The following is a 20,710-nucleotide window of genomic DNA, read 5'->3' on the forward strand; positions in this document are numbered from 1 at the left end:
TGGATTTAAGGCAGTTTACACCATATGAGGATCTGTCCCCTTCATAAATATTTATGGAATAAATGAGAAACGTTATAGTAATTTAAAGAATATTTTAATATGGCGTTCCAAATCTAACAGAACATAGACCCTTTCTACTTTATTTTCTTATCCACTGACTTCGTTCAGGTCCCAATTTGAACTTCTCAGTTAGACATGGAAAGAAATGTGTAAATTCTACCAGACCTGCCATTAGCTTTAGCTTGCAGAAGTGTCATTGATATATACTTCTGCATTTATTTTGTGTGGAAAGTGTCTATTTAAATTGTGAGATCAATCATCAAATTAGATGTGTGACTGCACACATCGTTCCAGTGTTTATTTTCCTTTCTGGCACACTTGTGGCTCTTTGGGTTGAAGAATGTAACTCAATTGGAATGAACTTCAGTGATAAAATGGTCATCACATAAGATGTCTTTGTGTTGTTTTGAAATGTACTATTACAAGGCATTTTAATAAACTTTGTTTTTATTTTCCTTGATTAATAACACATTTGCTTGTGAATTTTCTGGGATGTTTGATTCATGGTCTTTCCTTTCTTTTCCTTAGAACTCCTTGGTGGCAGCAGCCTACAGGAGGCCTTGTGGGACTATCCCATGGCGATCTGACCTGGTTCTGGCTTTGTCCAAGTAATTTTAGTCGCACTAACACTTTTGACCCCTGGTGTCATTGATAAGCTCCAGAGCACCAAGTGCTGGGTCAAAAAAGTTTTGAAAGATTTACAGAAAACTAAATGCTTAAAGCCATGTGATTGATATTTATTTATTTTAATTATAAATATAGAAAATATTCTGACACTTTCTATTCTCTTTTCTGCATACTCAGGCAGATGGAAAAGCTGTTACATTTACAGTGGATTCGTTATCTCTGGACAACATTTAATATGTATATAAAGGAGGTTAGCTCTACTATTTCATTCTACTCCATTCAATGGGTGATATGATTTCTACCATTTCCTCAACTGCATGAGTTAGCAGGAAAGAAACTGAGCATTGTTTAAGGCATTAAACAAGGGTAGTTGATCATTTCCATTAATACAGTTTCGTTACAAAATGCTGCCATCTCTTCCTGATTGGCACTTTCCTTTCACAGAATTGTTTGGTTAATGTAGTGCCTAATAGTTTCATTTTCCTTTCTTTTTTTCTTAATTTCTTTCTTTTTTAAAGTCAAAAGTGTTTTTTATCTTAAAACTGTTTTTATAAAGCAGAAAACTGCCTACTTTGAACTCATCCTCTGATGTCATCATAGCTGGGAGCTGGGAGCTGAGATAAATTACCATGTGGAAATACCAACATTGAGCTAGGTACCGACTTGTGGTACAATACAGTAATGCCTCTTGTGTTCAAGAATATTTTTAACGTACTATTATTAGTGTCAGACTCTTTGGTTTGAACGCCTTTGATAAGTGAAATTAGCACGCTGTTTTTCCAGTCTATGTATGGTAAATTCTTTTCCCTTTTGGGGTCAAAAAATATAAATATTAAAGGAAACTCCAAGTGTTGCTATTTGCAAGGTTACAATGTTTGTTATTAGAACTGGGGAATACATTCAGTCTTTCAGGCAAGATAGTACGAGGGACCCATGAAGGGACAGGAAACATCTATATTTGCTGGCAGCATGCCTATTTTAAACATATTGCTCACAGTGCCATCAGGATGGGGCACTGTGGGGCATGTGAGGAAGGACAGTTCAGCTATGCAGTATGAAAACATGCCATCATATCTATATTTCATAACATAGCAGGAGTAAGTCAGTCACAAGTTTAAGTTAATTAGATGAGGTTATTTGCAGGAAGCCAGTTCTGCGGACAGCTAAAAAAACTGAGGATGTTCAGTGGAATTAGGTCCCTAATCTCAATACCCTCCTGGGAGAAGCAGCCAAATGCAGGAAGCACTTTGCACAAGGCTTCCTCCGGGTCCCCCAGAGATGTCCCACAGAGAAGCCTGGTTTTAATGCTGCATTCCTCAGCACAAATAAAGCACAGCTTTACATCATTACTTGCAGAAGGCTTTGAAAAGAGACTCCTATTGTACGCTATGACATAGGTATAGTGAGGCAGTAGGGACAACTGTTTTCCCTTATACTTTCTTTTTTATTTTTTTTAATAATGGAATTATGCCACACGTGAAGACAGAGTGGACTTTTGAGCTTAAGTAAATTAAAAAAACAACTGGTCCCAGACTGCTGTGGTTACTGAAGAAGAGGCTGAATTCAGCACCATTTATTTCTACATATATACTATAGTACAAGTGCTCTAACCGTTGCTTGTATAAACAGTTTTGATTCCATCAGGCAATTTCATTGATTGTGTTAATAGGGATTACTCTTCCCACAAGTATATAGAAAGCTCAGAGATGCTTTTAATCTCCCTGTTTGTCTTATCCCAAGAAAAATCTCCAACCAAAAAGTCCCCAGCTTCTTATTTTTTTGAATCCAGGCCATAGCTCCTGGAACTAACTAAAACAAGAGAAAAAGAAATCCAATGCATTTGTAAATAATCCCAATTAAGAGAAGCAGATTTGGCCAGCTGAAGATGCCTGGGTTGCGTATGGAAGCAATTCGCCTGGCTCCGTCCGCTCTCGTCCAACCTTGCCAAACGCAAACCGTGCGGGCTGGTCCCCAAGGCCCCTGCAGGGCAGGCAGAAGGTTGGCTGGCCGGCCTCGCGGGGATCCTCGGTGCTGGTGTCCCTCACACAGGGCATGGCTCTCCTTGCCTTGGGAACCATGCACGCCACCACACCCCTTGGAGAGCGAGCCATGGGCTCTGTGCTCTGGGTGGGTTCCGGCCCTGTTTGCCTGGAGATACTGACGGGAGCCCCCACAGTCGGGGGCCCCGCTGCTGACTGCCCCACAGGTCTGAGGCAGTCCCAAGGCCCTGAAGGCAGTCCCAAGGCCTTGAGCACCTCAGAGAGAGAGGTGGATGCCAACATGTGAGGAAAAGAGCAGGGGGCAGCAGCTGGAGAAACACGGAGAGTGTCAGAGCCTCCTCACAGAGCTGTGCAGCGCCAGCGGCCTTCGCCTCTCCTGCACTGGCTCCGCTGCAACTTGAGGTGAGCTGTGCCTCTGTGCCTCCGCACAGCAGCCTTGTACAAAGAGGAGGGTGTATTGGGGTATACTAATTAGAAATAATCATTTAAACAGTGATTGCACAAGCACTATCGGTCATCTTTACCAATTGCTTTTAGCCAGTAATTACATTTGATAAATGTTTTTGCTATTTGGAAGCAGGCCTCGATTTAAAACCACAAGATGAAGTGATTATATTCAAAAGAGACTGCTGCTGCTGAAAGAGCCTATAAAGGGAGGGTCTGACGCATTGTTTTGGTCTTGTTTCTTGCCTGATGGTGCTGCATCTACTCATCCAGATCTCTGACTGTGCCCAACAGGAGTACACGAGGCTGCAGGGTTTGCTCACAGGGGTTTGCCAGTCCTCCATCTCCACCCTCTTCGCCACACCACCTCACTCCTGGCCAGTCTTTCCTCCCCCAGCAGACTAATGCAGGCCACTTGAAAGAAAATGCTGAGAAAGTTTTGCTCAGATCAAAGAATGGCGTTCTGTTAAAAACAGTGTGTATTTTCAGTAGAGTCTTTAACTTTTGCCTTGGTTTTCTAAAATTTCATTTGAAAATAGCGTGAGAGACATCAGAAATGTTCGTTCTTTTTCTCCCAAAATAGAAAAAAAAAAAAAAAAAAAGGAAGAAAATGCTGTAAGAAATAACCAAATCCAGGCAGATCTACTTTTCCTTTGAACAAGGAAAGGCAAAAAGAAAACTTGTCATGTTTCCACAGAAATGGACTAATTGGAGGGATGTGTATCTATAATGCTCTGTGGTGCAGGGAAAGACATTTACACAGAGGCGATTGGGTGCAAGGCACAGAATATAGAAAGGGAAGGGAAGGGTTGGAAAGTCAAGCCAGAAAGGGCTGGTAATGAAAGATCAGTCAGAAGAAACTGATGAGAAAGAGGTTAAAGGCTGTGAAGAGCCCTGAAAGTCGTAAGACAAAGAGAAGTGGAGAGGTTTTGCAGTAGAAGCCTGTGCCTCTGCTACCCTTTCTTTACTACTCTTATCTTTTGACTTAGAAAAAAAGAGATGAGCTTTCTGGGTAGGGTGGATTTGTGTTTAGGTGCATATTGACAGCTTTCAGTTTAAGTGTGGGGAAAAAGTTAATAGTATGTAAACAGCCCCCAGAACAATCAAATCCAGTTTGCACTCATATGCCATCTCAGAGAGCATCATGGCAGGAAGCCCATTTTCTCATTCCACCCAGTGAATTTTTTAAAAGTGAAGTTTACAGCATACCTGGAGCAACACTGCCTGCACTGGGTTCTCTGCTCTTTTGACACCCAAAATTACCCAAAAATCCTTTCGTAGTATTTTCTGCATTACAGATGTGGGCTTAAGACTTCCCTGGGTAGGGCACAGTGCTGCCAACTGCTACATCTTTCTAATACTCTGAGGAGTTTTAATGTTGCGAGGAGGCTTCTTGGTTGCCCCCTCTCAAAAACCAAAGCACCATGGCTGGCAGAAGGGTGGCCACAGGCTCTTTTTGGATGCCAGGCAAAAATTTTATCTAAGGCAATATCAGAGGGGATTTACCAAGGAACACGGGAAGAAGGAGAAAAGTCTGAGAGGTGAAGTGGGACCTCTTGAGAAGTGCGAGTAATGGGCTCCTGCCAGGAATCCTGTCCTCTGCTGGAGCATGCAGATGCGCTGCACTCATCCATCGCTTGTGCATGTTGAAGACATCCATGGAAAAAGAAAAAGTCAGTGAAGGGAAATAAAGAGCGTTGTTGGGAAAAGCTCACTTGGCAGAGGGGAGAGCCAGGGCAGGGGCCTTGCTGTCTGAGCGGGGGTCTCTTGGGCCTGGGGGCTTTTTTGTTACAATTTTGAAAAAGTGTATTGTGTAAAAATGCTTCACACATACTTTTTGATTGATTTTAAAGTGGATAATCGTCACTGAGCTTTAAATACACAGAGACTGTTGTTGGAGCTACAGATTTTCTTTGTTAATACTAACATTAAATATTTATTCTGGATAAGAATAATGTAGTAATATGGGGAAGCACCTGTGACTGAACTGCTGCGATAAGGATCTCATCTATACACTTCTACTGCCAATATTTTCACAAACCTCACTGTATTCAGTGGTAAATAATTTTAATTCATTTTCTGCCGCTTTTGTCTCACAAATTTGAATGCATTTGATGCATGAATCTGTACAATAGGTCATAAACTCTAATTCATGCCCTTATGGACCTGTGCTAGTGAGTTTAAGGAGTTCTGTCTGCCAGAAGCTCCTTTTTTCCTCCAGCACTAATTGGGTGATGATAATTGGGTCGCTCTAGGAAACACCAGAGCAGGACAAGGCAGCTGGAGGCAGTGTGAGAGGAAATACAATACCATGCACAGATTTAAAATTTTATGAAGCTACAGAAATACACTTTCCCATTTCAGTGAGTATTACCAACCAGCAATTCCTTTCTGTTTGTTTTGACAGCCTCTTTGGTGTGGCTTTTAAAAGCTTTATACGGGATAAACTTTTTAATTAAAAATTGGAGAATTAAGTGATATGTCTCGCTCTCTGACGATAATATACCCAGGAAAACTGACACTGGATACTTCTGCTATATGTATATGAATGCTACATACTTCATTATCTAGTGTTATATGTTGTATTTTTCAATAGGAGTTATATGATCTAAACTCTGGTTTTAGATGCCTTCAGATGCACCACAAACAAACGTCATTAACTTCAAACAGTATTTGTGCTCCAAAATTACTTTCGTGTTTTTAAAAAACTCTTTTGAAGCAAACAGCTTTGTGACATTGATTTTTTTTTAAATGATACGGCCTTTTCCCAACCATTGTCATACATACCTGTAAGCACCCAGTTAGGTTCTTAACTACATGAAACTACTGTGCTTCAGTGAATTATTCTGAGCTGTGATTTTTGTAGTAGCAATTTCTTGTAATTTTAGTCGGGTTCTGTTGTTAAGACCTCATGTTAACCTGGAGATGTGCTACTGACCTTGTAAATGAATAGTAAATTTCCATTTGCTCTAGTGAAGCTGTGGTTTCAGACTTGTATAAAAGCCTGAATTAGCAAACGAGATCTTTCAGGCAAGCTTAAAGCTTAAAGCAGGAGCAAGTGAACTATGGTCCCAGCTTGAGTCCTCTGTATGTGAGGGACCTGGAGAAACGGTGTGTAACAAAAAGAAGCTTGCTCTTTAATTTTGTCCTTATCTGCGTGATCAGGAACTGCACACATACAGAATAATTTTGACTCTTAAAAAGCGGTTCCAGTCCACATGAGGGGCGAAATTTCTGACGGAGCCAGTGCTGCCCGACTCTGCTTCCTACGCAGCCTGCGTGCGTGCCCAGGTGAGAGCTGTGTGCTTTCAAAGAGCTGACACTGCAGAGCAGATTTTGCAGCAGAGCACATTTAACCTCAGATTTACACTGGTCTGATGGCTTTCAAGTTACGCAATTATCTCCAGCCTTCTCCCTTCTTGCGTTGTTTTGTGCTCTTACATGGGTGCAGTGCAAATAAGAACAGTTACCTGCTGCCATTCAAGCAGTGTAACACACACTGGAAATAGGTTTGTAATGAAGCCCCTGCCCTGAATGGGAGTAAAGCTTTGACAGCAGAGAGACTGAGTAGTTCTGTTTTCCATGTCTGATAAGTACGTTATGACCCCTTGATGTATACAAAGCGCTGAGAGGCAGCAACTATTTTCATTATAACATAAGCAACAAATAGCACTTCCATTATTATTTCTGCTGTATGTTAAATAGCTATTTGATAGGGTTACCTTTATTTGAGACAAAAGAAAAGCTAAATTACTGCTTAACCTACAGAGGCTCTTGTTTTGTTTTAGTTTGTCTTAATACTGCTTTGAAGGCTCCAGTGAAATCTTTCTGTAGACTACTGACTATCCATGCAACGCAGTACATCTTCTCTACTGACTTCAAATCTGGTTATGCTGTTGTTTTTGTTTTTGTTTTGTTTAAAAAAAAAAAAAAAAAAGCTTCTCTTGCTAGAAACCATGGCCAGTTAAAGAGTGGTTTTCGATGTATTAAGTCCATCCTTCATGTGCTGAACTGTATGGTAACTAGCATTCTTGTAACTGAGAAGTGCAGGCTCCTGGACAAACATTTTCTGTTGTGATTATTTATTCCAGAGTTGTGGTGGCTGTATGTAGCTCTGCTCTCAAATGAGGAATAGGCAGATGAAATCTAATACAGAGATGAAATCTGATGGTAGGATGGGGGTGGTTCTTTTTCAGTTCACTGAACTACACCGTAAATGGGCTTTAAGTAATTAAGTTGTCCTGCATATCTAGTGGAATACAATGGAAATAGAATATCAAGTCATTAACAAATCTGCTGCTTTTTCTGTGATTGTTTCTAAAGGGTGTGTAAATCTGGATTTTTTTTATTATTATTGTAAAGCAATATTCTCACAGACAAAATGTGCATCTTGTCTTGGAGTTGTTGTTCTCTGTGAGTAGAGGGCTGATCTTATTGTTGGTGACCTTACGGACAGGTGGGCTGAAGGAAGGACAGTGAGACGGTTCCCACAGTAGTTAGAGCAGCAGTAACTGGAAGCAAAAGGCACTACAGCTTCACTCTCAAAATGAAAAGTGGGAAAAAAGCTGCTTTAGGGAACATCTAGATTCTGTTGGTCTCTAGATGTCATTCATTATTCTTCAGGTACTGGTAACAGTTCCACGTGAAGGAACATAAAGTTAAAATCAGCTGCTTCTGAGACTTCCTCTGGAGGCGCGATCAGCATTTATGTTGATTATGTTTTAATCTAAGGAGGACTTCAGGACTGTGCAGCGGTACTGTGATCAGGTTTCAGAGAAACATCCTGCAAACTGTGCTCTCTGTATCCAAAGTGTGCGAAGCCTCTCACTGCCCACTGCTCTGGTGGTGTGCTGTGTGCTTCTGCACATTGGTATTGTTAATGCAAGCAAGTATGACACATATTGAGGTCTGAATAAATAATTTACTTCCCATATACCTTACTTATGCTTTCAATTTTGCAGCATTTTGCAATAAGAATTGAGGTTTTCCTGTTGAGGTGTAACAAGGAACCATAACATGAAGCTAGCCAACAAGTAATAGACCCTAACCAACACAAAACCACGTTTTTAAGGAACAAGGGAGAAAAGAGAAGCAATGAGAGATGTATTTTTATAGTAAATAAAAGTTCTGACACACACACACACATACAAAAAAACCTGACAGTAGTGAATTCAGCAGACCTCAGCAACTGTTGAAGGACCTGTAGCGATAGGCCTGTTTTCCTACAAAACAGATTCCAGGACAGGCAGGGAATGTCCAGATCTCAGATATCACCATGTGGAAACATACAATTTTGCACCTGCTTTCAGCTGAAAATCAGGAAACCCAGGCTGGAGAGGCTGCAGTAGGAACCCCGTTGGTACAGGGCTGCTGGCTCCTGCTTACGGCCTAACGCTGGGCTAAAGTCAGGGACTTGCGCTCACACAGGACCAGCCCCGTGACTGTTCCAATGGGAACTTTTCCACCAGCTCCAGCAGGCTTTGATCAAAGCCTCTCGAGCATCAGAGGTTGCTTCGGTGGCCCCAAATGGATTTCTGTCTCTGCGCTGGGCTGGGAGACTCAGAGTTGGGCCTGCTCTTGGGCAAGGACCCGACGACATTAAAATCCTCTGACAGAGTTCTTTTCAGTCCAGGTGCTCTAAACAAGCTTTGACTTAGGTAGCTTGAAAGCATCTCGATTGTGAATAAACTGGGGATTTAAGCCAATTAATTAATCCATGTTAAACCTTAATTCAGTGTAATTTCCTGAGTGTGTCTGTGTAGGAAGTCCTGAGAACTACAGGCTGCAGAAATGGAAACCAGTATGGGGTGTAACTTCTTTCAAAGGCCTTGGGTTGCCATCTAGGCCTGGTACTAAGCAGCTGAATTGGAAAAGAGCTCAGCAGTTTAGATTTTATTTTTAGAGTCTGTTCCTCAGTGTCACGGTGGTACAACTGAGTGCTGAGCACTCCCTTAAAATATACTTTTGGACCTATCTGTGTGTGTTCAGCTCTTTGAAACCTAGCCCTGAGCTCTTTAGTTTCTGCAGTTACTGCATTGCTGAATAGCTGGGTTTATTACTGTCCTCTGACAAAGTCTCAATATCTTCCTCATCTCATTTTCATTAGGCATTTCACTAAGAAAGTAAGTTCATTAAAGTTGCTGTACATCAGCCTTCCTAACAGTTTATCCTAGTCTTATTTATTTATTTATTTAACCTAATGCAGTGGAATTTAGAGAAATGCTGTGAGCTTTACGTTAAACCTTCAAGGGAAAATTCTGTTGGCAGAATGCTGGGCAGGTCCCAGGCATCGATGGAAAATGCTTCTTTGGTGTAGCCTGTGCTGACCTTAATAACACAGAGAACGTGGCTTAGTGGCTTTTTGCGCGGTCATAGAGGCTGTGCGCTGTGGTGCAGGGCTGTGGTGCACCCGCTTCCTTCTCCAGCAACCACTCAGAGCCTTTGAAATCCTCCCTTACCCTTTTCCAACAGTGTCATAACATCGCTGTTTTAAAAACCTCTTGAATTTATACCAAGTATTTAATGGCAAAATCACAATTTTTTATTCCACTTAGCAATTTGGCAGTGGAAAGGCCCTACTGTGTTCTTTCTTTGAAGTCTGAAAAAAATCTGGCCTAGGTTTGTTACTTGGGGAAAAGAGATTTGCCTTGTGTAACAATTTTTCTCCTAATGCCAGGGGACACTTGGGGGTGCACTGTGTTTTCCTAATACAAACATTTAGCTCTGATGAGACTTGCAGAGTTAGGGAAGAAAACCAAAGTACCTTCTAGTAAGGGTCATCTTGTCATTAGACCAATTGATTTTCCAAAAGATTTTGCTTTGTGTAATGCATTATAATTATGTGACAGGAGAACAGTGGAGAATATGGCATAGCATTTCCCATAGGTTTCCTTTCTGAGATAAGAAAGATAAACATTCTGCTTTGCTTCTCCAAGAAGAAGGAAAAAAAAAAACCTCCCTCTGCGGTTTCCTGAGAGGCAGTTGGATGCGGGATGATTTCTATAGCTGAGGCTTTTTGCTTCCAGACAATGATCCGTGCCGAGTGGGGAAACCGGGTGTACAAAGTGAGGAAGCCCCCTGGACTGAGGTGTGCGTCCTCGGCTTCCTGAGAAGGCGGCTTATCGCCCGCAGGTCCCTGCGCACTCGCTCTGCGCTCTGGGCAGCTCCCGGGGGACGGGGGCTGTTTGTTTTCGCAGGGCGCACTCAGCTCTGGGGGAACCGGGAGGCCTTTAATTGGATCTCGCTTTTGTTCCTGGGTTGCTGCTGCTTCGACTAAATCAGGAGGAGCAGGAGCAGCACCGAGGTCTGGTTTAGGGTATGCGCAGCTTGACTCAAAATGACCCACCTCTGTTTCAGCCGTGACACCCAGGCCAGGGAAATATTTTGCTTAGACTGGCTTGCCTAAAGCAGGGAGGGAATCTCTAGTTACAGAGCTAAGCGAGCAGCAGCGGTGCCTTTCCCTCTGTTCCACCCTACAGCACTGCTATGCTCTGAATTGTGCAAAAGGGGGGGAGAACTACCCAGGTATCACTCTCCCCTGCTAGCTGGAAAGCGTGTGCTGCCATTCCCAAAAAACCTTGGGGGGTAAAAGCCTAAGAAGGGTTCAACAGGAGAAACTGTGAAAATCGCAGTAATGCTCTGTTAGTGGTCGGCAGGGTAGTGTCAACCTCTGAGGGATGACCCCCTCCATGGCTTCAGAGCTTTGCAGTTCCCTGCATTTTTGCTTCCGTGTTTAACTCTCATTTGTAACTTCTTTTATTATTCGCAAACCAAGTTTTGTAATGCACTGACATCTGCTGTGTGTTTGACTAATGCAACCACTAAAGGACTGAAATAAACCTTGCTGCCTACGCGTAACAGGACTCTAGAAATAAAATCTAAGAAAGGGGGGAAGAAGAGGAGATGAACCTATTAGGTTATTATTTGTACAAGGAGGTAAGAAGGAGCAGCCACCCTGCCCTGCATCTTACAGCACAGTTGTTTTGTTGGAAGGACCAGCACAGAAGTGTGCTGATTTCAGTCATGCACACAGCAGTCCTGTAGATTGGTTTTGGTCGCTGCAGTTCAGAAAGAGTTACATTTGCCCATTTTTTCCTTCGTTTGGTCTCATCAGGAAAGAAGTGATGCAATGGCCCTGACATGATGGACATGTGATCCTGATAAATAGCTTTTCTGCCAATTTTCAGAAACACTGAAAAATCAAAATTCGGAGGAAGGGAAACAACCAGTGTGACCGAGTAACCTCACTGCCTGCGCAGGAAGCACAGCAGCTGCGAGATGGGAGCAGCCTCTAACCCAGCAGAAAGTATTGGTAGGTGTTATAGCAGGAGCCGCCGCACAGCGACATCACTGTTAAAATACTGGGCCAAACTGCCAAAAGGATCTTCCAGATAGATAGCACTGACATCTACTGTTGAGCTAAAGCCCCGCTGAGACACGTTCTCTGATGGCTGAGTCCCACTCCGTGGCAGCGAGGGACAGCCCTGTGCTCCTGCCCACCACACGTTTCAACCTGGGGCAGTGCTCATCAGGAGTCTGTTACTGAAACACCGACATGAGAAACTGACCTACGTCCAAAGGAATAGCAGGGCAGTTTTGCTTTTTGTCAAAAAACGATGGGATTTCTGATGGAAGTCTGGAAGCAAACTGGGATTTTTGATTATACTGTTTCTGAAAATCGTTGAGTAGTTTATTTTAAAAAAAAAAAAAAATTTTTTCACAACAAAGGTGTTTTAATAGCTTCAAGGAAGAATCGCTTGTAGAACAAAGATTCAAAACCTCACAGTCTCTCTGGAAAGGGGGGAGCCTCCTAACAAATGATTTCTCAAAACACAGGCTTATACCAGCTCCATGAGTCACAAGTCAATGAGGTTTGCGATTGTCCCTCACCTCAGTCCTTGCACAGGTAACATTAAGGTGCTTGCCGTGCCTCTGATCTAGTAGGCAAGACCCTATAGATCCTCAAGCAAGGAAGATAAATGCCCATTCTTTTTTTTTCTTTTTAACTCCGAAGCTGGCTTTAAAAAAAACATTTGTAAATGTATAGCTCACTAGAAAAAATAAGTTTCAAATGTGCAATAAAATGTAGTTTCTTCTTTTGTTAATTCCCAGCAAATGTGTGAGATGGCTGCAAGGCCACGGCAGTGCTGGCTTAACACCTCACCCAACAAGAAGGACTGAAACAGAAAATACCTTTTCATTATGAAGAGTCTTAAACAGTAGGGGAAACCCTGCTCCTCTTGAGATCAACAGGGAAATTCCTTTTTAGCTTTAAAAGAACCAAAATTTAACTTCCTATTATTCTGAAGGCCTGTTAAAAAGCCCTGGCATTTCTGTCATTTCGCAATCTTCCCACAAGCAGGGAGAAGATACCTCTCTTACACAGAGTTGCACCTCTTTACATCTTGACAGCAGTTTTACAGTCAGTACAGGTGGTGGTCAAGAACACTTTTTTCAGGGGCGTTAAATGATTGCTGACTTTCTCTCTTTCTTTTTCTGCTTTCAGTGGGAGCGGTGGCTTCCTTGAAGGCCTATACCAGAGTGCCTTCAATCTTGATTTTCAAAGCCTCCAATGGCCAAGCTCTAAATACTACATTTTCAAACCAAACATAAGCAATCATGACCGCTATTTAGACACACAAATTCACGGGTACACTTAATGATATTGTGTATTGCCTAATTCTGAAAAAATACGTGGAAAAGTGTGAGATTAAATGACTAGTGGAGGATCCGATAGCAAGTAAAATTCTGCTCCTTGCCTTCCAGCAACAACGCTCTTTGTAACATACTTGAAGTGCCCAAAATGTGACTTGCTGTCTAAAAGCCACGTGTTATTCCAGTTCATAGCATCAACTAGCAGAGACTCATGCTTTAAGCAGAGTTGTAATTATTAATGAATTAATTTATCACATCAAGCTAAGCCTATTTTTCCTCATCAGATTGTAAGCCACGTATAAGGCTGCATTTATTCTTTGATAGGCACTGCACATTTTCAGTGCTGCTCTCTGTAAGGATGCTAGCATACACAAAGCACTAAAAACTAACAAATCACTGAAGGGAAAAAAAATAAAAACTAAAAAAAAACACAGCCAAACCCCTTCATTTCCTCTGCTATTTATTTAAGTCAGATAAAATCAAGGTTAAAAAAATCCAGCCTTTCACCCTGCCCATTAAAAAGGAACCACAGGAGGAAAAAAGAAAAAAAAAAGTTTAAATTTTTTGGAACTTGAAAATGATTCCAAATATCTGCTGAATATTTTAGCATACATTCAGTGCAGTGCATGCTTCTGTAGTGGGCATTGTGAGGACATGAGGCCATTGAGCAGAAGTGGCTCAATGTTCAGTCACGTGGCACACTGCCTGGTGGATTTCTTATGCAAATTATATTATTTCATGCTTAATATTAGCCCCCTGAGGCACCAGGAAGGTGTAGATGAATGGTATGGAGCTAGCTAAGTACCAAACAGGATGTGTAAGAAGTGAGAAAGAGATTTACTTCGGCAGTAGTTGCATTTTGTTGCTAAATAACGCAAGTGACATTTGTACTCTGCCCCCCCTGCAGGCACTGCAGTGATTCCTATAAGCACTGAGGGCTGCCCTCCCCCGGGGCACCCAGTGGCCAGCTCCTGCTCAAGCGGCTGTGGCAAAGGAGCCGGGCTGAGCCTTTCAAACTCCCCCTCCCCGGTCAGCGTCGTCCCTGGGCGCCTCGACAGCCAGCCCCGCACCTCAGCACACCGCTGGAAAGGGGTCAGGGGCACGTGCCCTGCCTGCTGTGCCCAGCTTCACCGTTGGCCCAGCCTGTGCTGCCTTCAGCAGGACCTCTGGCCTGAACTCACGGGTCATGGGCTGGAATTACCTGTGCTTCGTATAGGCTGGACTCGCCTGTGGGGCTTAGCAGCTTCTGAGAGGTATTCCTATAATGGCTGCATCTCCTTTATTTGTTGCAAGGGATAGCTACAAAATCAGTGAAGAAAGGAGAATAAGTTAAAATGAAATTATAAGTAAGTAAACAAACTGTAATAAAATGAACAGGGTGAACTTTTATCTATGTCTCAGACTGGATTTGAACCAAGCCCCTTCTGAAATTCTAAGAAAGTTTGGGGTTTTGTTGTTATTGTTGTTTGGTCTGCTCTGCATTTCCTTGCTCTCGCTGTGACCAAGAGTGGAAACGCCGGAAAACTGCAAGCAAGTCCGATATGCTGATGTTTCTGGCCAGGCCCAAAGTAGAACAGGCTGGAAATGTCATGCATGCTCCCTTATTTGGTAGATTTCCAGTTCAGGTTTACAAACTCCAAAGGTTGGACTAAGATTGAGATAAAAAAAAAGGACCTCAGGGTGATTGCACGGACAAAACTCTATTTCCAGAACTGAGGTGGCTGAGCTTAAGCTGAAATATTCAGCTTCTTCAAGGTTTCTGTTCTTGCTGTCAAGGAAATTTTAGTGTTTTGGGATTGGATTGTGCTTGCAAGGCCACTGGTTGGCTGGGGCAATGCAGGAGCTTTACAGGAGTCCAAGGGTCAGACCTGCCATCCGCTGACACCACGACCTGTGTTTCCAATGACAGCGTGCTTTAAAGTTATGCATTCAAGTTTGGAGAGAACTGTATGTAATCTGAAGTTGACTTTGGCCAAAGCTTAACTCCTTTCCTCCAGAAGGAAGAAAATCACTTCCACCACATCACTTTTAACCTGATTCTCTAGAGATTGTATGTGGTTTGATCCAACAAAACAGATTTGTTCACAGATCAAACCTATTTATGTAATTTCAAAACTTATAATCTTTTAGTAGCATAATAGTTACATTTAAAAGGAAACAAACTTGTGCTTCTGATTGTTTTAAAGGGTAGCATGCGCTCAGCAGGGCACGGCTGAGCCTGGGGCTGGAGGTTGTCAAGTGCACCAGTTCCGACCAGGGAGCAGAGAAAGCAGAAATGGCTTCAGGGCTCCGGTTCCTGCAGGCTGCTTGTACATCAGCGTGGCAGCGCCACGTATTGCTCCCAAGCATGGGCTGCGTGTAAGACGTCCAGTTTTTAAGAGGAAGTAATTGCAGCCAGGTGCGTGGTAGTCCTCTCACTGCTGCTCTGCCCTCTGCATCTAGCGAGATAATCTCCGAGTGCTTCAGCTGGGGCTGCTGTTCAATAAGAAGCTTGTGTGTTTGTGGACTTATTCACAAGTTCATAATGTAGGTAACATACATAAATGTCAGCTGTGGGCAGTCTGATTTTAAAACCAGGCACCCTGTTCCTGGCTAGCCTAGCCCGTTCTACAAACTCCAGAAGAGCTTGGGGCATCACTGCATAGCTTTACTGTGTCCAATTGCTTCTGGTGGCTCAGAAATGGAAAAGGAAGGTGAATAACATGGTCATAGTAATATAGATGGTAAAATTGGAGTGTACAAGCGGGCTGTACAGCATATTGGCATATCTGTACATACAGCTTTGCTCCCAGGGCAGCACTTCCCCTGCAGGAGCCTGCACAAAGTGGGCAGAGAGCTCTGAGTGTGCCCCATCCACGTTCTCAAGAAGCTGCTAAAAAGAAAACTTGAATTCTCAGCACGCAGGTATGGTGCCCGAATTCAGCAGCACAAATGAGTCATTGTGAGCAACTCTCTCATGCTAAAATTAGCGTAGCTGCAAGCATGAGAAAGCATGTCCCCATCCGGCCAGGTCTGTTGTAGGAGCGGGAACCCCCCGGCACAAGCCTGAGAACGGCTATCCCCGCGTACCGCAGCAGCAAACCCTCCCGGCGTGGCCGCGGCTGAGGCTGCCAGCTGCTATTGCCTGTTTCAGCCCCAGGCTCGCGAGAGGCAAACAGCTCTGCCAGTGCGGCCGTGCGTTTAAGGGAGCTTTTGTCAGCAAAGGTTTATCAGGTGAGGGAGGGACTGCTCCTCTCCCAGCAACTAGCATCGCAGTCGTGTTGTTATGTTGCAGAGCTCTGCCTCCTAAATTTAGGAGCTTCAGCTTGCCACCTGAATGACGTTTCAGATGGCATTTCCTCAGAGCAGTAACATCCGAGGCTCGGGGTGAAAACAGGCTTGAGTAGGTTACATGGGTTCAGAGAGGAATCATGGCTGTAGTTGGGGACCCGCGTGCTCCAAAAAATAATGGAAGGCACAAATTCTCATTGATGTCCCTAGGTTGTTTGGAAGATTTTTCCCTGAAGCCTCCTTTTTCAAATAATCTGAAATTTGTACCATTTTCCCTAGTTCGATCTTTATCAAACACTGCAATTTTTGAAACAGTCTAAACAAGCGTGAAGATTTTTGATTGCCTAAAAGAAGTGGTCTGTTAAACAGTGTGTCTCTGTAGTAACAGTGGGAGAAGGCTGACTTGGCTTTAATTTTGTTGTACGATACCATTAATTTGCAACTTCGGGGTGATCTGGACAGAAGAGGACTTGTATTATTCTTTTCCTTTTTTTTTTTTTCACCCGTGCTTTGTAGAAAAACAAGCATCGATTTCTAAGTGCTAGAAAGAGCAGCTTGCTTTGGAAGTTGTCAGCCTGATACAAACGATCTTTGCTTCGAGCTTCCTAAAGAGACATAATTTCTACTTTGTCTGAAAAGAGGAGGCTGGCTTGTTTGTTTTTATTTGCAGCATTCGGCAGCATTGCTGTAGGCCACTGACTGCAGGATGGCAGTAACACAGGATTATCCTGCAGAGCCGTAACTAGTGAATCCATAACAGCCAACCTGAACTCTGCTGCGGGCTGCCATTTAATACCACGAGAAACTGTTTGCATTTCATCATGTAACCGGTTGTGTGAATTCAAGAACCTTCCCTGGATCGGGCTGTGTTTTCAGATGAAAGAGAGAAACTACCAAATGGCAGAGTGAAATACATAGTTTGTTTTCCTGTGGGCCTGTCCTCTAAGCATAAACAAATACACCGGAGTGACGGCTGCGGCTCAGGCTGCAGGGAAGGAAAGTGGGGAGAGAAGGGGCAGAAAGAAGGAATGTAAGGGGGGAAAGGTTGAAGGCTCCTTTCTAACGAGATAGATTTCTTTGATATCCAGGCAGTAGGAACAGGCTCGAAATGAAATGGACAGTGCAAAGTATCTCCGCGGTGTCAGCCGAAGGGTAAAACCCACCCTGCTGATCTTCAGACCCTTCCTGCTAAAATTCCCGTTGGAAGCAGTGCAGAATTGAGCCCGTTTGTGACTTTTCCCTCAGGCCCTGTTAGATCGGCTTTTATTCAATGTGATTGCAGTCCGGATCATAATAAAGTTATTCTGTTCCTCATGAAGCTCACATTATGGATGTGCAGCCATCATGGTCTATGGACTGCCTAATTTTTCCTGTAAAAACAGAAAGCTTTCTACGGCTGGGAGCTTGTAAAAACAAGCCCGAAGCTACCCGAATTTTTAGCTTTGCACTACAAACGAGAAACTCAATTCTCCACTGCAGAACATGTATGCACCTACACACGCTCGAGCGTTTGACAATGAGACTCATTCATGCAGAAGACGACCCTCTCCAGGTGAATGTCCCCTTGTCCCGGCGCCACACGCCTCCGAGGAGCGGCCGGGGGACGCGGGGAGAGGGGCCGCGCTGCCGGGAGCGCCGGGGAGGGCGAGCAGCGAGGGCAGGGGCAGCCGCCGGGCTCCAAACGAAAGCTGCGGCCGGCACAACGGCTCCGCCAAGGAAACCGCCTCCCCCGGCCGGGATCCGGCCCCTGGGCCGGGTGCCGCCGCCGGGGGCTCGGCAGGCCGGGGCCGAGCGGGCAGCGGCGGAGCGGGGCGCGTCCCGCTGCGCTCCCGTGGCCGCGCTCCGCAGCGCCGGGTGCGGGACCGGGAGGCGCCGTGCCCTCGTTTTACACGGTTGGTGCGGGAGTAAAGAGTCAGCGATCTTAAGGGCTTTGGGAGAAGAACAAGGGGAAAAGAAAAGAAAAAAAAAGAAAAAAAAAAGAAAAAAGAAAAAAGAAAAAAGAAAAAAGAAAAAAGAAAAAAGAAAAAAAAAAGGGAAAGGGAAGAAGGCAGAAATGTTTGCGACGGTGTCACGGTAACTCCCCTTTCCCGGATGCTCCGGCAGCAGCCGCGCCGAGGAAGCGGCCGGCTCCCGGGGCTCGGGGCTCGGGGCTCGGGGCTCGGGGCTGGGGCCCACCCGCGGTCGTGCCCCCGCCACGGGAGCCCGGTGAGCCCGGCCGAGCCCCGCTACTGCCGCCGCGGCGGTGCCGAAAAGGGCCGGGGCTCGGGGCTGGGGCTCGGGGCTGCGCGGAGACGGAGCCCAGCGGGCGGCAGGAGGGGCCCTGCCCCGGGACCCGCTCGGGGGAGTTCCCCGCCGGAGGCTCTCTTGCTCTCCAGGAGGGAAGGAAAAAAAAACAGAAAAGAAGGAAACTGTTCGGGACACAGTCTGCCACGTTTCCGACCCAACCAACCTCAAACCTTCCAGGTAGCGATCGGCTCCGCTGCCCGCACCGGGTGAGTAGAAACGCGGGGAGGGGCTGCTGGGGTCTCCCCGGGCTGCCGGGACCAGCCGTGGGGCGCCGGGCCCGCTGCCCCCGCCGTGCTGCCCGGTGCCCGCCCGCCGCCGCGGGGCTGGGGCAGGGGCAGGGGTGGCCGGGCCGCGGGGCTCTCGCCGCGCTCCCCGCCGCCTCCCGAGCCTCGCTCCGGACTCGGCACCGGCTCTGGGGACACAGCGGAGGGGCCGATCGGGAAGGGGGGCCCGGCCCGGCTCCGTACCGGAGGAGGAGGGCGAAACCCCGGCGCGCAGCCCCCCCTCGGGGGCCGTCTTAGCGGCGGTGCGCGGCCGGGGCTGAGCCGCGCTCTGTCCGCCGCCGTCCCCGCCGTGCTGCACTGGGAAGGGGCTGCTCGGCCCCGGTGGGAAGGCAGCGGGAGCTCTGTTCCCGCTGCCTCGTAGGGACCCCCGCTGGGCTCTGCCCCTCGCCGCAGCGGGGCGGGCACCGGGCGCCGGCGCCGTGGCCCCCGCTCCGCCGCTCGCCCCCCCTCGTCCTCCCCGCGCCCCGAGGGCAGCTCCGCCGCCGCCTCTTGCACTCCGTTAGCCCGGCTTTGCGGGCGCCCCGGCACCGTTACCGGCATCGTTACCGGCGGGCAGCCCGCGGGGACCTTCCCACCCCATCACCGGGCCAGTGCCCGCCGCCCCCCGCCCCCCCGCTGCTTGCAGTGCTCCCGCTGCCACATTTCTGGGGGCCGAGGAGGCCCCAGCGCCCCGCTCAGCCGCAGCAAAACCCACTCCGGGCCGGGCTCTAGCGGCGCTGCGGCGGGGCCCCAGCCGGGTGAGCGAGCAGCGGGGCGGCCCGGGGGGGCCCGACGGCATCGCCTGGCGCCGAGCTCCCGTTCATCTAGCGTGCCCCTCCGTGGGGCTGTCGAAAAGGGAAAAAAAATTAAAAAGAGAGGGAAAAAAAAAAGCCCCTTGAATGTCAAATGTCCTGTGTGAGCGAGCAGGCCCTGCAGAGGAGCTGCGCGCCCGGTTTGGGAGCGCGGAGGGAGGTCGGAGCCGCTTGGAGGAGGTGATGACACACGCGGCCGTGCTGTTGCACCTGCCCCGGCTCTCGCCGCGGAAATGCCTGCGAGGAGGCCGCCGAGAGCAGCTTGGGTGGCCGGCAGCGGGGAGCTCGGCCGGCCCTGGGGAGCTCGGCGGGCCCGGCACGGCCCGGCCCGGCACGGCACGGCTCGGCACAGCTGGCCCCGGCTGCCCTGCGCGGGGCTCGCCGCCGGGGGCCGGGCAGAGAGCCGAGGAGGGCGGCCTCGTCCCGGCCTCGTCCCGGCCTCGTCCCGGCCTCTCCCGGCCGCTCGGGCTCTGCCCGGGGTCGCCGAGGGGGCTTCGTGCGCCCGTCCCGGCCCTGCGCGCCTCGCTGCCGTGGCCACCCGCACGGAGTCCGTTTTTTGGGTACGCGTTTCTCGGCCGCCGTGAGGCAAGCCATCAGCCTACACGGCCGCAGGCGAAGATGCGGAAAGGTGTTTTAACCGAGACTGTAACAGCGCCCGCGAAGGGCTGCCGCACGGCTCCGTTAAAATAGGCTCGGGCACCGTGGGCTGCCTTCGCCCCGAGCGGCCTCTCCCGACAGGGGCCGGGGGAGCGGACAAAGCCCCTGCGCGCCCCGTCGGGAGCCGCCGACTGCACCGGGCACGGCGCTGGCGAGCCGCCATCCCTCCGGGCTTGGCTGTGGTTACGAAAACCGATGCGGGACGCTAAGTCGGCGGGGCGGGGAAAAGCGCTGCGCTGCCATCCTCGCTCCCGAAAGCCAGAAGCGGGGCTGGGGGCCGGGACCCGGCGGCCGCAGCCACCGAGGCCGTGCCAGGGGCTCCCCAGGGTGCACTCGGCCGAGCGGGGAGACGGGGCCGGGCCGCGGGCGGGTCCCGGGGCAGGGCAGGGCCGGGCAGGGCAGAGCAGGGCCCCGAGGGCTGCCCGGGGCCGGGCGCAGGTGGCCCCGGCTCTGCGGGGCTCGGCCCGGCTGCCGGCCGTGCCCGTCGGCGGGGCAGCAGGGATTTCGGCCCCGCTTGTCCAGCACCCTCGGGCCCGCCCTCCCGCTTTGCCGCGACGGGCAGAGCCGCCCCGTTAACGACTTCTCGACAGGGGACACCGTTCGTGCCCGGCCCGGTTGGCGCTGCCTCTCTGCGGCT

At 47.8% G+C, this 20,710-nt stretch overlaps 1 protein-coding gene across 1 annotated transcript in view; it reads left to right on the top strand.

The window, feature by feature from the left end:
* Nucleotides 1-18,378: 18,378 nt before the first annotated feature.
* Nucleotides 18,379-20,710, top strand: part of PIK3CB (phosphatidylinositol-4,5-bisphosphate 3-kinase catalytic subunit beta) — a 129,165-nt gene continuing 126,833 nt past the window's right edge. Inside the window, exon 1 of the mRNA XM_040566639.1 lies at nt 18,379-18,547. The gene's annotated coding sequence lies outside the window, so the exon portion shown is untranslated. The remainder of the gene's footprint in view (nt 18,548-20,710) is intronic.

Source organism: Cygnus olor, chromosome 9, assembly GCF_009769625.2.
Source record: "Cygnus olor isolate bCygOlo1 chromosome 9, bCygOlo1.pri.v2, whole genome shotgun sequence".
NCBI classification, from domain to species: domain Eukaryota; kingdom Metazoa; phylum Chordata; class Aves; order Anseriformes; family Anatidae; genus Cygnus; species Cygnus olor.